At 44.6% G+C, this 12,243-nt stretch overlaps 1 long non-coding RNA gene across 1 annotated transcript; it reads right to left on the bottom strand.

The window, feature by feature from the left end:
- Positions 1-441: 441 nt before the first annotated feature.
- On the bottom strand, positions 442-7,288 carry LOC308616833. The gene is made up of 3 exons (XR_014015758.1): positions 7,195-7,288; positions 3,641-6,381; positions 442-1,055 (listed from the first exon to the last, which is right to left on the bottom strand). It is a non-coding gene; the product is annotated as an uncharacterized lncRNA (long non-coding RNA).
- Between the last annotated feature and the right edge of the window lie 4,955 nt (positions 7,289-12,243).

Here is a 12,243-nt window from a genome sequence, read left to right on the forward strand (position 1 = left end):
GTGGCTGCCACTTCGGACACAGCAAACCATGGAGTGGAGAAGATGGTGATTTGGGATAATGAGATCTGGGAAATTTTGTGATTGGACCATGTTTCAGGAGTTATAGCCACACTGATGGCTTTTCTTGGTCGCCAATTACAGTTTTATAAATAAGAAGGGGGTTGTTTGACCCTATCAAATTTAACATGAGGTGATACAATTAGTGAATTTAGTTGCATGTTCTTTTGAAAAGTAGTAATAAAGTTTTTTTTTAATTGGGGTATAGTTGTTTTACAATGTTGTGTTAGTTTCTACTGTGCAGTGACGTAGAGTTTCCTGTGCTATACAGTGTGTTCTCATTAGTTCTCTGTTTTATACATATTAGTGTATATATGTCAATCCCAATCTCCCAGTTCATCCTACCCCCTCCCCCGCTTTCCCCCCTTGGTGTCCATACGTCTGTTCTCTACATCTATGTCTCTATTTCTTCCCTGCAAAGCGGTTCACCTGTACCATTTTTCTAGACTCCACATCTATACGTTTATATACGATACTTATTTTTCTCTTTCTGACTTACTTCATTCTGTATGACAGTCTCTAGGTCCATCCACGTCTCTACAAATGACCCAATTTCATTCCTTTTTATGGCTAAGTAATATTCCATTGTATATATGTACCACATCTTCTTTATCCATTCGTCTGTTGATGGACATTTAGGTTGCTTCCATGACCTGGCTATTGTAAATAGTGCTTGGCATAAACTTTATTACCACTTTTCAGAGAAAACCATAATTCAAAAAAACGCATGCACCCCAAAAACACATCCTCCCCCTACACCTTTCTCCTTTGTCCACATCCATGTAGAAATTGAGAAAAGTAAATACTCGCTTTCTTAGCCTCCTCTGCAACGTTAGTGGCTAAATAAAAGAGTTCTGGCCAGTGGGACATAAACAGAAATCTGTTGAGGGCTCTGGAAGTGCTTTTGCTTTCCTTTATTAGCAGAGTCACTGGCTCAGACTCTACCTCTTCTTCCTCCCTCAAATGTTGCTGTAATGTCTGGAGACAGAGCAGCCATCCTGCAACCATGAAACAACAAACGTAAGGACCAAAGGCCAACAAGTCAAGAATGATTGAGTGGAGCGCTGGAAAACACCTGGACTTTTGATTGACATATAGAGCTGCTACACTAGTACCAACAACTGCCCGTCTCTAACCTCTACTTGTCTGGACCCAACTAGTGGCATTTTTAGACGGTTATGTGCAGCTGAAAACATCCCTAAAAAATACAACTCTTACTCCCACCCAGAGGCCAGAAGAGCATTCTTTAAAAATTCAACTCCATTGAGTATAGTATATTTCCTGTCAAATTTCAGCCTCTTTGTAATGGGTTTTCTGTTTCATATTTGTTTCAGTTGGTTTTAATTTTAAGGACGCATGCAAAGTATAATGAAGTGTAGCAATTTCCCAATTAAGTTCAGAACTTAATCTGCTATGCACAGATGAGGTTAATGACTCTAAACCTTGAATGAATAACAAGGTAAGTGTCATACCTTGCTTTGCTATTAGTTTTTATTTTATCATATAATTAACCCTGTGATGAGGGTCTGGACAATCGTTCTGCCTTCACTTTCAGTAAGATGGGAATATGGTTACCTTCCCTATATCCATTCCCAGGAGGTTTATGGTTCTTAATTTAGCACTGCAAGGTGTTGAGGTCTTCTAAGAAAACTAGGTATGACTCTGACAATGCACACATTGCTGGCGTACAGTCTTCTAATAACAGCTGCCATCCTGAATGACTGGGTGAAAAGAAACCATTTCTAATGTGTATTCCAGAACCTCCCTATTTATAGTAGTCTATGGTCAATCTTGGCAAAGAAAGGATACTTTTTTTTTTTTTTTTTTGCGGTACGCAGGCCTCTCACTGTTGTGGCCTCTCCCGTTGCGGAGCACAGGCTCTGGATGCACAGGCTCAGTGGCCATGGCTCACGGGCCCAGCCGCTCCGTGGCATGTGGGATCTTCCCAGACTGGGGCACGAACCCATGTCCCCTGCATCAGCAGGCAGACCCCCAACCACCGCGCCACCAGGGAAGCCCAGAAAGGATACTTTTATAAAGCAAATAGAATGAACATCTATTCCAGGGATTGGCAAACTATAGCCCAAGGGCCATATCTGGACCATGTGTAAATAAAGTTTTATTGGAACACAACCATGCTCAGTAGTTTTCATACAGTCGATGGCTGCTTTCAGGCTACAACAGCAGACTTGAATGGTTGTCACAGAGAACGTATGACCTGCAAAGACTAAAATATTTATTACCTGGCCCTTTACAGAAAAATCTTGCTGACCCCTAACCTATTCTGTTAATTCAGATTGCCAGTGACAGAGGCGATAAATCTAGACTTGTATATTCTCTCCTTTTATTTAAAAATCAGCATTGTAAACATGTACTGTATTTACAGCACTTATTTCATGTATAATTTAATTATTTCATCCCTACATGAAGGGATGACTACTCAGGGAATTCTGAATATAATGACACGCACAAATTAGATAACATATTTTATTCAACTCATAATGAATATGACAGGTAGAAATAGTCTACACAGCCTATCCACAGACAATGGCTAAAACTGCATGTTACACACTTTGTCACCAACTGAAAATTGATTTTAAAAAATAAAAAATTGATTAAAAAAAATTTAAGCCTTAGAAACTGGATTTGACCAAGGTGGGGTGGGAAACAAAGAAAAACAAAAGGAAATTTTGTATCTGGCCGTAAAAGAAAACTTTCAGTGGCAGAAGTTATAATCAGGAAAATTTGATAAGGACAAAAGCTAATTGATTAATCAGCTCTTCGTTATAAACTCTAAACAGAAAAGAATTTATCCTGATGAAAAGTACTTTTGAAAAATCAAAATGGAAAATGTTTCATTAATTAATTTTAGAAAAATAAAAATGATTTAACCAAGTATATAGAAATTGATTAAGGAATTAAATTGGCTTAATGGATTTTGTTCCAGAAAATACATTTTTCAAGGAAAATTCAACAGGAGTCATATAAAAATGCATACAATATTCTTATTTAAAATGGCGAGACTTCCCTTGTGGCGCAGTGGTTAAGAATCTGCCTGCCAATACAGGAGACATGGGTTCGAGCCCTGGTCCAGGAAGATCCCACATGCCACGGAGCAACTAAGCCCGTGCGCCACAACTACTGGGCCCGCATGCCACAACTACTGAAACCCGTGTGCCTAGAGCCCGTGCTCCACAGCAAGAGAAGCCACCGCAATGAGAAGCCTGCTCACTGCAACTAGAGAAAGCCCGTGTGCAGCAACGAAGACCCAACGCAGCCAAAAGATAAATACATAAATAAATTTATTAAAAAATATAATAAAATGGCACATTCTCAGGTATCCTGCTTGTTCTGTGGGTGCCTCCTTAGTTCAGGAATGGCCCTGGACAGGCCTGGGGAGACATTTCTGTGTCAGTAGAGTGAGGTGCTGTGAAAGCAGATACAGAAAGTACTATTTCTAAATCCATTTCTCCATTCAGACTCTCTTGCCCTTATACTACTGCAAGCAAGGTGGCTGAATGCCAGGTGTTTGCTTTGGCACTCACGCAGCTGGGAAAAGTCTACGGAGGACAGTTCCACTCACCATTTAATAAGTTTAGATAAGACGTGGCTGTTGAAATGGAAAAATGTTGTCACCGTTTTTCCACTGAAGCGCAGCATTGTGATGGTAGAAATTCTGTGCTGTGAGCCTGAGATGCTATCTCTTATGAAACCAAGCTCCAGAAATAATATTTATTTAATGATCGGTTTCTCTTCTAGGAAGAACATGGCAGAGAGATTTGGAAAGAGACATATTAGTGCCTTCCTACTGCAAAGGAGGAGAAGTCGGAGGACTCAGCCTGGGGGAGCCCGTCACTGTGGGTCTATGGGGGAGGCTGGCGGCCACAGCAGCAGGGCGGGGGGTTCCCAGGCACCGCTGGGTGCCCCCAACCCCCATGCTGTTGTGCAGAGAGCTAAATGGTTCCTCCTGCCTGAACATCTGTGTGAGGAGAGCACCCACCACAGTCCCTCTGCTCCTCTTCACCATGAGAGGGCCCAGCTGCCTTACAACTGGTTCAATGGCAGATGGTCAAGCCAACTGGACATAAGGCTTGGCCTTACATGTCACCCTACCAGCCAAGGTGGGAGAGAGCTCGATTTGGTTTGCACTTACAATATTTTAAAAAGCAACACCAAACGAAAACAGTTAGTTCGATTGACCACTTACATTATTTTATTATATCCTTAAACAGCAGTAGGATGCCTGATGGGTGAATAAATCTCTTCTGGCATCCTTTCTAAACATCCTTGTTCCATAATTCAATAAAGAGTCATCTGTGGGTGTTCTTCAAACTGAAAGACTCACAGAGGTCCAGATGACCCAGGGTCAGCCATCCCCTTCTTCCTCCTGTCTTCAGATTTGTCTCCCCTACTCTTCCCACAACAGGGCCTCACTGAGCCCAGCTACCATGTCTCCCCAACACTTGTCTTCCCACCTCACCATTCCCTTGGATCTCAAAATATTTTCCAAGAAGACACCTGGGCTCTCTGAGTAAGGAATAAGTAATTTGGACAAAACACCTGAACGTCCTCCCTTCTCTCTCTCTCTCTCCTAGATGGTCATGTCATGGAGTCCTTCTCAAGTCAAGGTTGCCCTCTCCATTGTCTGTACCTTGAATGATGATGAATGGTGGCACTTCCAGGCACCCCAGTGGGCCTTGGAGAGCCCGAAAATCACACCAGTGGTGCCCAGGTATGATACCCAGAAAGGACTATCTCTCCTCCTAAAGATTCTAGACAATAGGAAAATACAACTCCCCTTAGCTCCCTGCCCCAGAACATTAGTGATCCCCCGTGCCAGGAACTGCTTCTCGTACGTGAACCCAACTGGGCGGTCCCCCAGGCCAGGGCAGAGAGAGCATCTGATAGCACCAACCATCCAAATTGGGAATCCCAGATGTCTTCCCCAGGAGGCAGATATCCAGCTGCACTCAGTTCTTCCACGATCATAATCTAAAACTATCAATCAACCGTTAACAAATATTTACTGAGCACATATAAACAGACCACAGTTACAGAAGAGACTGGAAAACTGGGAGCTAATACTATATACAGCTTCATGCCATGAAGGGGGAAAACCTAAATGACATGTCACATTTCTCTAGCAAAATCCACATAATCAATACAGGCTCAAGAAGAAATAGAAATCCTAAGTAAATAACGGAGAAGGGCATAAAAAGTTCAGTCAAAGTTCTACCCCCCAAAAGACACCATGCCTGAGTGGGAAAATGGCAAGTTCTCTCCACTTGTAAGGAACCAACAATTCTCCTCTTCTGTGAATAATTATCGAGCACCTACTCTGTGTAAGATCTTGACCTAATGCCGGGAGGCATATAATACAGGAAGTTCTCCAGCCTTCAGGGGTCTTACGTCAAGCTGGAGAGGTAATATTTATACACATGAAGATGTAACCAGTGAAATATTAGCAACACTAATAAGATACTGGCACTTACCAAGCACTTTTGATGTACTTGACGTCTTTACCAAGCACTTCACATCTACTTCTTCATTTCATTCTCCATAACACGGTACACAGAACAAGTGTAGCGTGTGCTATTTGCCCTGTAGCTCTTTCAGGGCAGGGATTATTTTTGCTCTTGCATCCTATATTCTTTAATTAAGGTCCGGGAACATACCTGGCACATTTCTGTATACCCTGTAATCCCCAGTAGAAAAATTCCTAACTCTGGTTTGTTCTGAGGATTAAATTAGTGAGCACACGCATGGCTTTGGAACAGAGCCTGGCTTGCAGGGAGTGTAGTTTAAGCATTAGCTGCCCTCACTCATGAAAGGTCAGCTGGTGGCGTGGTTCTCAGCCAGCAAGCTGGGGAAAGAGAGGAGGTCCCCACGGACCTAACTCGTCCAGGCTCACAGCAACGGCAAAGCCAAGGCAGCCTGACCCTCCCCCGACCTGGAGCCCACGGCTTCTGCAATTTCTCCATCAACTACCTTGCAGGGCTCCCACTGCCCTTTGGCTGCCACTTTCCACCCGCTCCCTGGCCTTTCACCCACATTCAACAGGAAATTGATGATGCTTGCTCCCTGCGCCCCTGACCCTGGTTCCCAACACGCAGCGGACCCTGTGTAAGGACAGGTAAAAGTCTGAAATTCTTCCTGTTGAAAATGGGGAAGAGAGTCCCCTCCCATCCTTCTCCTCAGGGCATTTACCTTAGAAAACGCATCACTGTAAATACCTTCTCTTCCTTTTGAAATACAGCATTAAGGGAGATGGTGCCCTATCCTCCAGTTCAGTGGGCACCTGGCTCCAAGTTGCGAAACCACTTCCTGCCATAAAGATGTGAGAGTTTGTTTTTCCTCTGGGTGAGGCCAAGTAGCCAACACAGATGGCTCTCCAAATACCAGGTAAAGCTGGGATGAACCCTGTGTGACCAGTGGCGCAGTCAGGCCCGCTCACGGGAGGACTATTTACTGTTTATCATGAGAACATATGTGTGATTGGTTGTATCTGCTCATCTGCATAAAAAGTCAAGGTTGCTTCCTGTCTTTGCAGTCCCTTAGCGGAACGCCTGTGATGCCCATCACACTCTGGTTTAAATGCTTATTCAATAATAAAAGTGTTTGCTTTCCCAGCTGCTTGGTAGAGAGGACGTCTGGGTTGGGAGAATCCAGACGTCCTCTCTACCAAGCACAGCATCCCATGCTGGCACTGCTGGCACTTTGTCCCCAGCAGTGCCCCATAACTCGGCCTCGTGTATGCCTGGCTCGTCCCGCAGGCCTCCTGACTAGGCCCCCTGCTTCCCCTGCTGCCCCGTCCATCTGTTACTCACTCAGCTCTCGGTGTAAATCAAATCACATCATATTCCCTCCCGGAGTCAAAGTCCCCAAAGGCAGCCATTCCCATGAGCCAGCTGCTGCCTCTCTGTAAGCCTCACCCTGCGCCCGTCCCTGACCGCTGGGCTCCAGCCATGCTGACCGTCTCTGTCCCCTGAACACAGACTCTCAGTGCTGTCCCGTCCCCCCGCCCCCAGCGTGCTTTCTTCCTCCGTCTGGAGCAGAGGTCCCTCACCACTTGAATCTCAGCTGGAATCGCACCCCAGGGGAGCCCTGCCCGCCTCTCCCCTCTCAGGACAGCCTTACCTGTTTTTTAAAAATTTAAAAAGATTTTTGGCCGTGCCGTGCAGCATGTGGGATCTCAGTTCCCCGACCAGGGATCGAACCTGTGCCCCTGCATTGGTGGTGCGGAGTCTTAACCACTGGATCGCCAGGGAAGTCCCAACCTTACCTTCTTTACAATCATTGTCATCACAGGAATTGCATTATTGATGTCTGGGTTAATAATTTATGTCTGAGCTCAGTGAGCTCCCTGAGGAGTGATTTTGTTCATTGCAATATTGCCACATCTAGAGCAGTGTCTGCCTAAAGGTAAGCCCAAGAACTGGTGTGCCCACCAAGTCGCGGGGCGGGTAGAGCGGGGGCAGGCAGCCTGGGCTTTCTGGTGAACTGGTTGAGGGCTAAGCCGGGTCAGCACAACTGCAGAGAGGCCCCTAAAACCAGTCTCTCATGGGCTCAAACGAGCAATTGGCCCATTAAAAGTCAGCCCCGGGCTTCCCTGGTGGCGCAGTGGTTGAGAGTCTGCCTGCCGATGTAGGGGATACGGGTTCGTGCCCCGGTCCGGGAAGATCCCACATGCCACGGAGCGGCTGGGCCCGTGAGCCATGGCCGCTGAGCCTGCGCGTCTGGAGCCTGTGCTCCGCAACGGGAGATGCCACAACAGTGAGAGGCCCGCGTACCGCAAAAACAAAAAAAAAAAGTCAGCCCCTTCACAGGGAGATCAGCTCGGTGCTTTGTGACCGCCTGGAGGGGTGGGATAGGGAGGGTGGGAGGGAGACGCAAAAGGGAGGGGATATGGGTACATATGTATATGTATAACTGATTCAATTTGTTATAAAGCATAAACTAACACACCATTGTTAAGAAATTATACTCCAATAAAGATGTAAAAAAAAAACAAAACAACCAAATGACAAAAAAAAAAAAAAAAAGTCAGCCCCTTGTTGTGAAAACTCCTTCCAATGGAAATGATAGAATATTACTATCAACTCCCAAACTCAACTCTTTACTAGATGTTTCCAGGCACACTTCTGTGACAGCTGGCATCTGTGACAAATACTGGCAGGAACTGGTACCCAGTGATCACCTTTGGTCGTGAGGCTGTTTCTCTTACTAAGCAATTTGTGTGCATTTACCTACATCCCAAAGGCTGTCTCATTTGCCACAGTTTAATAAACCCAGTCGTACCAAAATGGTATCTTTGCTTATTGTGTGAAAATAGGAAGGCTTTGAAGGAGTGACTTTCCTCTTTCAGGCAGCAAGGGGGGACGTTCAAAGGTTCTTCCTGAGTCTTTTGTGCCTTCATTGTTTTCATCTCAAAATAATCTGCAAGCCGGAGTGACACATCTTCGGGTGGCGGCCCTGAGCCCCATCAGTTCCCTCCTCTGAAACTTCCCTGGAAGCTTCACACACAAAAAGCAGAGCTGGTGGCTGTGGAGAGAAAAATGGTATATAACCAAGTGGTAAGGAATCTGCCGAGGGAGAAAAAAACGTAGATTGGAATGAGGATCAACCAGCAGAAAAGAACAGAGTTGCCACCTAAAGACTGTCCCTTGTCATCTGCCTCTACAAGGATGACGTCACCGGCCACTGCCATCGCTGACCTTCAACACCCCCCGGAAAGAGTTCAGGGCAGAGATCAGGAATGCGGCTCTCTGTGCTCTGGGAAAAACTGGCAGAGCAGGGTTTCAGATAAATATTTTCAGCAGAAGATTTTATGAGCCCAATTCTAGCATCTTCTCACATCTAGAGAAACACTAACATCACGAACAGAAACATTTGCTCCCCATGACTAACAGCCTTCTGCCGAAATGTGTGCTTAAGTGCACACACCCCCTTCACTAAAATCACATGTATATTGACTTTCTCCCCTACTTCTTCGGATCAGTTCCTCAGAGCTATGTCCTCATTTTGCCCCAAATAAAACTTAACTCACGACTCTCATACTGTGCATTAAAAAAAAAATGATTTATTTGGTTGCACCAGGTCTTAGTTGTGGCTCGCCAGCTCCTTAGTTGCAACAGGTGGGCTCCTTAGTTGTGGCATGCATGTGGGATCTAGTTCCCGGACCAGGTATGAAACCCGGGCCCCCTGCATTGGGAGCATGGAGTCGTATCCACTGCGCCATTAGGGAAGTCCCTTGTGCATTTTTTTTTCAGCCGACAGAGCACATTTCCTTACACCCCACTGACCTAGGCCTTACCCTGGGAATGGGCCAGTCCAATGAAATGTTTCAGCTTCATTTATCTAATGGAAAATGCTAAAATTTTTTTAACATCTTTATTGGAGTATAATTGCTTTACAATGGTGTGTTAGTTTCTGCTTTATAACAAAGTGAATCAGTTATACATATACATATGTTTCCATATCTCTTCCCTCTTGCATCTCCCTCCCTCCAACCCTCCCTATCCCACCCCTCTAGGTGGTCACAAAGCACCGAGCTGATCTCCCTGTGCTATGCGGCTGCTTCCCACTAGCTATCTATCTTACATTTGGTAGTGTATATATGTCCATGCCACTCTCTCACTTCGTCCCAGCTTACCCCTTCCCACTCCCCGTGTCCTCAAGTCCATTCTCTATGTCTGCGTCTTTATCCCTGTCCTGCCCCTAGGTTCTTCAGAACAATGTTATTTTTTTTTTTTTAAGATTCCACATGTACGTGTTAGCATACGGTATTTGTTTTTCTCTTTCTGACTTACTTCATTCTGTAGGACAGACTCTAGGTCCATCCACCTCACTACAAATAACTCCATTTCATTTCTTTTTATGGCTGAGTAATATTCCATTGTATATATGTGCCACATCTTCTTTATCCATTCATCTGCTGATGGACACTTAGGTTCCATGTCCTGGCTATTGTAAATAGAGCTGCAATGAACATTGTGGTACATGACTCTTTTTGAATTATGGTTTTCTCAGGGTATATACCCAGTAGTGGGATTGCTGTGTTGTACGGTAGTTCTATTTTTGGTTTTTTAAGGAACCTCCATACAGTTCTCCATAGTGGCTGTATCAATTTCACCACTATTATTCAAGATAGTTTTGGAAGTTTTAGCCACAGCAGTCAGAGAAGAAAAAGAAATAAAAGGAATCCAAATCACGAAAGAAGAAGTAAAGCTGTCACTGTTTGCAGATGACCTGATACTATACACAGAGAATCATAAAGATGCTGCCAGAAAACTACTAGAGCTAATCAATGAATTTGGTAAAGTAGGATACAAAATTAATGCACAGAAATCTCTTTCATTCCTATACACTAATCATGAAAAATCTGAAAGAGAAACTAAGGAAACACTCCCATTTACCACTGCAACAAAAAGAATAAAATACCTAGGAATAAACCTACTTAAGGAGACAAAGACCTGTATGCAGAAAACTATAAGATACTGATGAAAGAAATTAAAGATGATGATATAAACTTGTTTTTGGTAGATGTAATTTAGACACTACTTGCCCTGTTTGATTCACATAAAATCAACTTTTTCCACAATGATTACACAAGCTCCTCCTTGCTGGGCAGTGTATCTGGGGCATGCTGTTTTGGAGCACCCCAGAGGCCAGGTTGTTAACTTCGAACTGGAGTATTTTCAAAGTTTGCATACTGGTATTGAACTCTTGTTCTATTACCATGGAGAGATTTAAGATTACCTTTTCCAATTCATAACCCCTAAAGCTTGGGAATAAGACCCTCGATGCTGAAAAGAACTTGGAGTAGTGATACACAAGGAGATTCTCTACAGTTTCTTGACTGGCACATTTATGCAGCAGAACTTCATGAACAAAGAAGCCCAGGTTTGTAACTTGGCTGGCATTTGGTGTAGAGGATTTGGTGACAGAAGAAGCCAAGTGCCCAAGTCTACATCATCCAGACCATTGAGGTGGGAACACCTTATATACTTTGTTGCCACATAAAATTAAAAAACCAGTGTGGTTTGCAGACAAGGCTAGAATGGAATCTGTAATTCCCAGTGTCTGGAGCATTCTATGGCCTTTGTCATTGGTGTCCCCAAACCTCCATTTCCCATGTGCTTCTGTCAATCTTTGAGAAAAAAACAGAATGCAAAAGAGCCAGTACAAGAGGCCTGTCATCTGGTTTTGGCAGCTGTAAAGTTTGGTTCTGTCACCTAACCAAGTTAAGTCCAGGTTTTTTAAAAATTATTTATTTATTTATTTATTTATTTAGCTGTGTTGGGTCTTAGTTGAGGCCCACTGACCCACTGTGTCGGGTCTTTGTTGTGGCATGTGGGCTTCTCTAGCTATGGAGGGCGGGCTTCTCTCTAGTTGTGTCATGTGGACTCCAGAGTGCATGGGCTCAGTAGTTGTGGCGCGTGGGCTTAGCTGCCCCACAGCACGTGGGCTCTTAGTTCTCCGACCAGGGATCGAACCCGCGTCCCTTGCATTGGAAGGCGGATTCTTAACCACTGGACAACCAGAGAAGGCCCAAGTCCAGATTGTTGATCCACCCATATATAGTTTGGGTATTGGCCAGTTTAATCATGGGGGGTAGCTACAATGCCTAAGTTGTTCAAGGGTGGCTGTGAGCCATTTGGAACATGTGGTGATTTGGCAGACGTTTGTGTTAGAGTCACTCACAGCTTTCTTGAGAGGTTTGAGGATGCCACCTGTGGGCTCAAACTGCAGAGTTTGATTGCAATATTGTCCTGGAATGTCACCCAAGAAAGGTCCAGGGTCATGTTTGTTTTCAATGCAAAGGGGAAAGTTTCCACCTATGGCCCTTATCTGGGTAAGGGACAGACAGTCCTTGGGCTTCTATAGAGTTTTCTGGGGTCCAAATGACCATCCACAAAGAAGACAGAACATGACACTGGACCTCTCCTGGAGTGTATTTTCTTCTAAAGACCCTGATGTACACCCAGTCTCCTGATCTAAAGGGATGGCGAGCCTTGTCAGTCGGCGGCGGCCATGCCGCTCTTATCTGTTGGTGATGTGCTTCAAGTACACTTGTTAGTTCTTGTATCTAGCTAGTCATAGCATTGATTGTTCACGTAAGACTCCATAATATTCATTTAATCCAGGAATGGAAGGTTTACAGATGCCAGTAGGCATTGGTTGTCC

This window comes from Mesoplodon bidens, assembly GCF_964165515.1.
Source record: "Mesoplodon bidens genome assembly, chromosome: 1".
In the NCBI taxonomy this organism is placed as follows: domain Eukaryota; kingdom Metazoa; phylum Chordata; class Mammalia; order Artiodactyla; family Ziphiidae; genus Mesoplodon; species Mesoplodon bidens.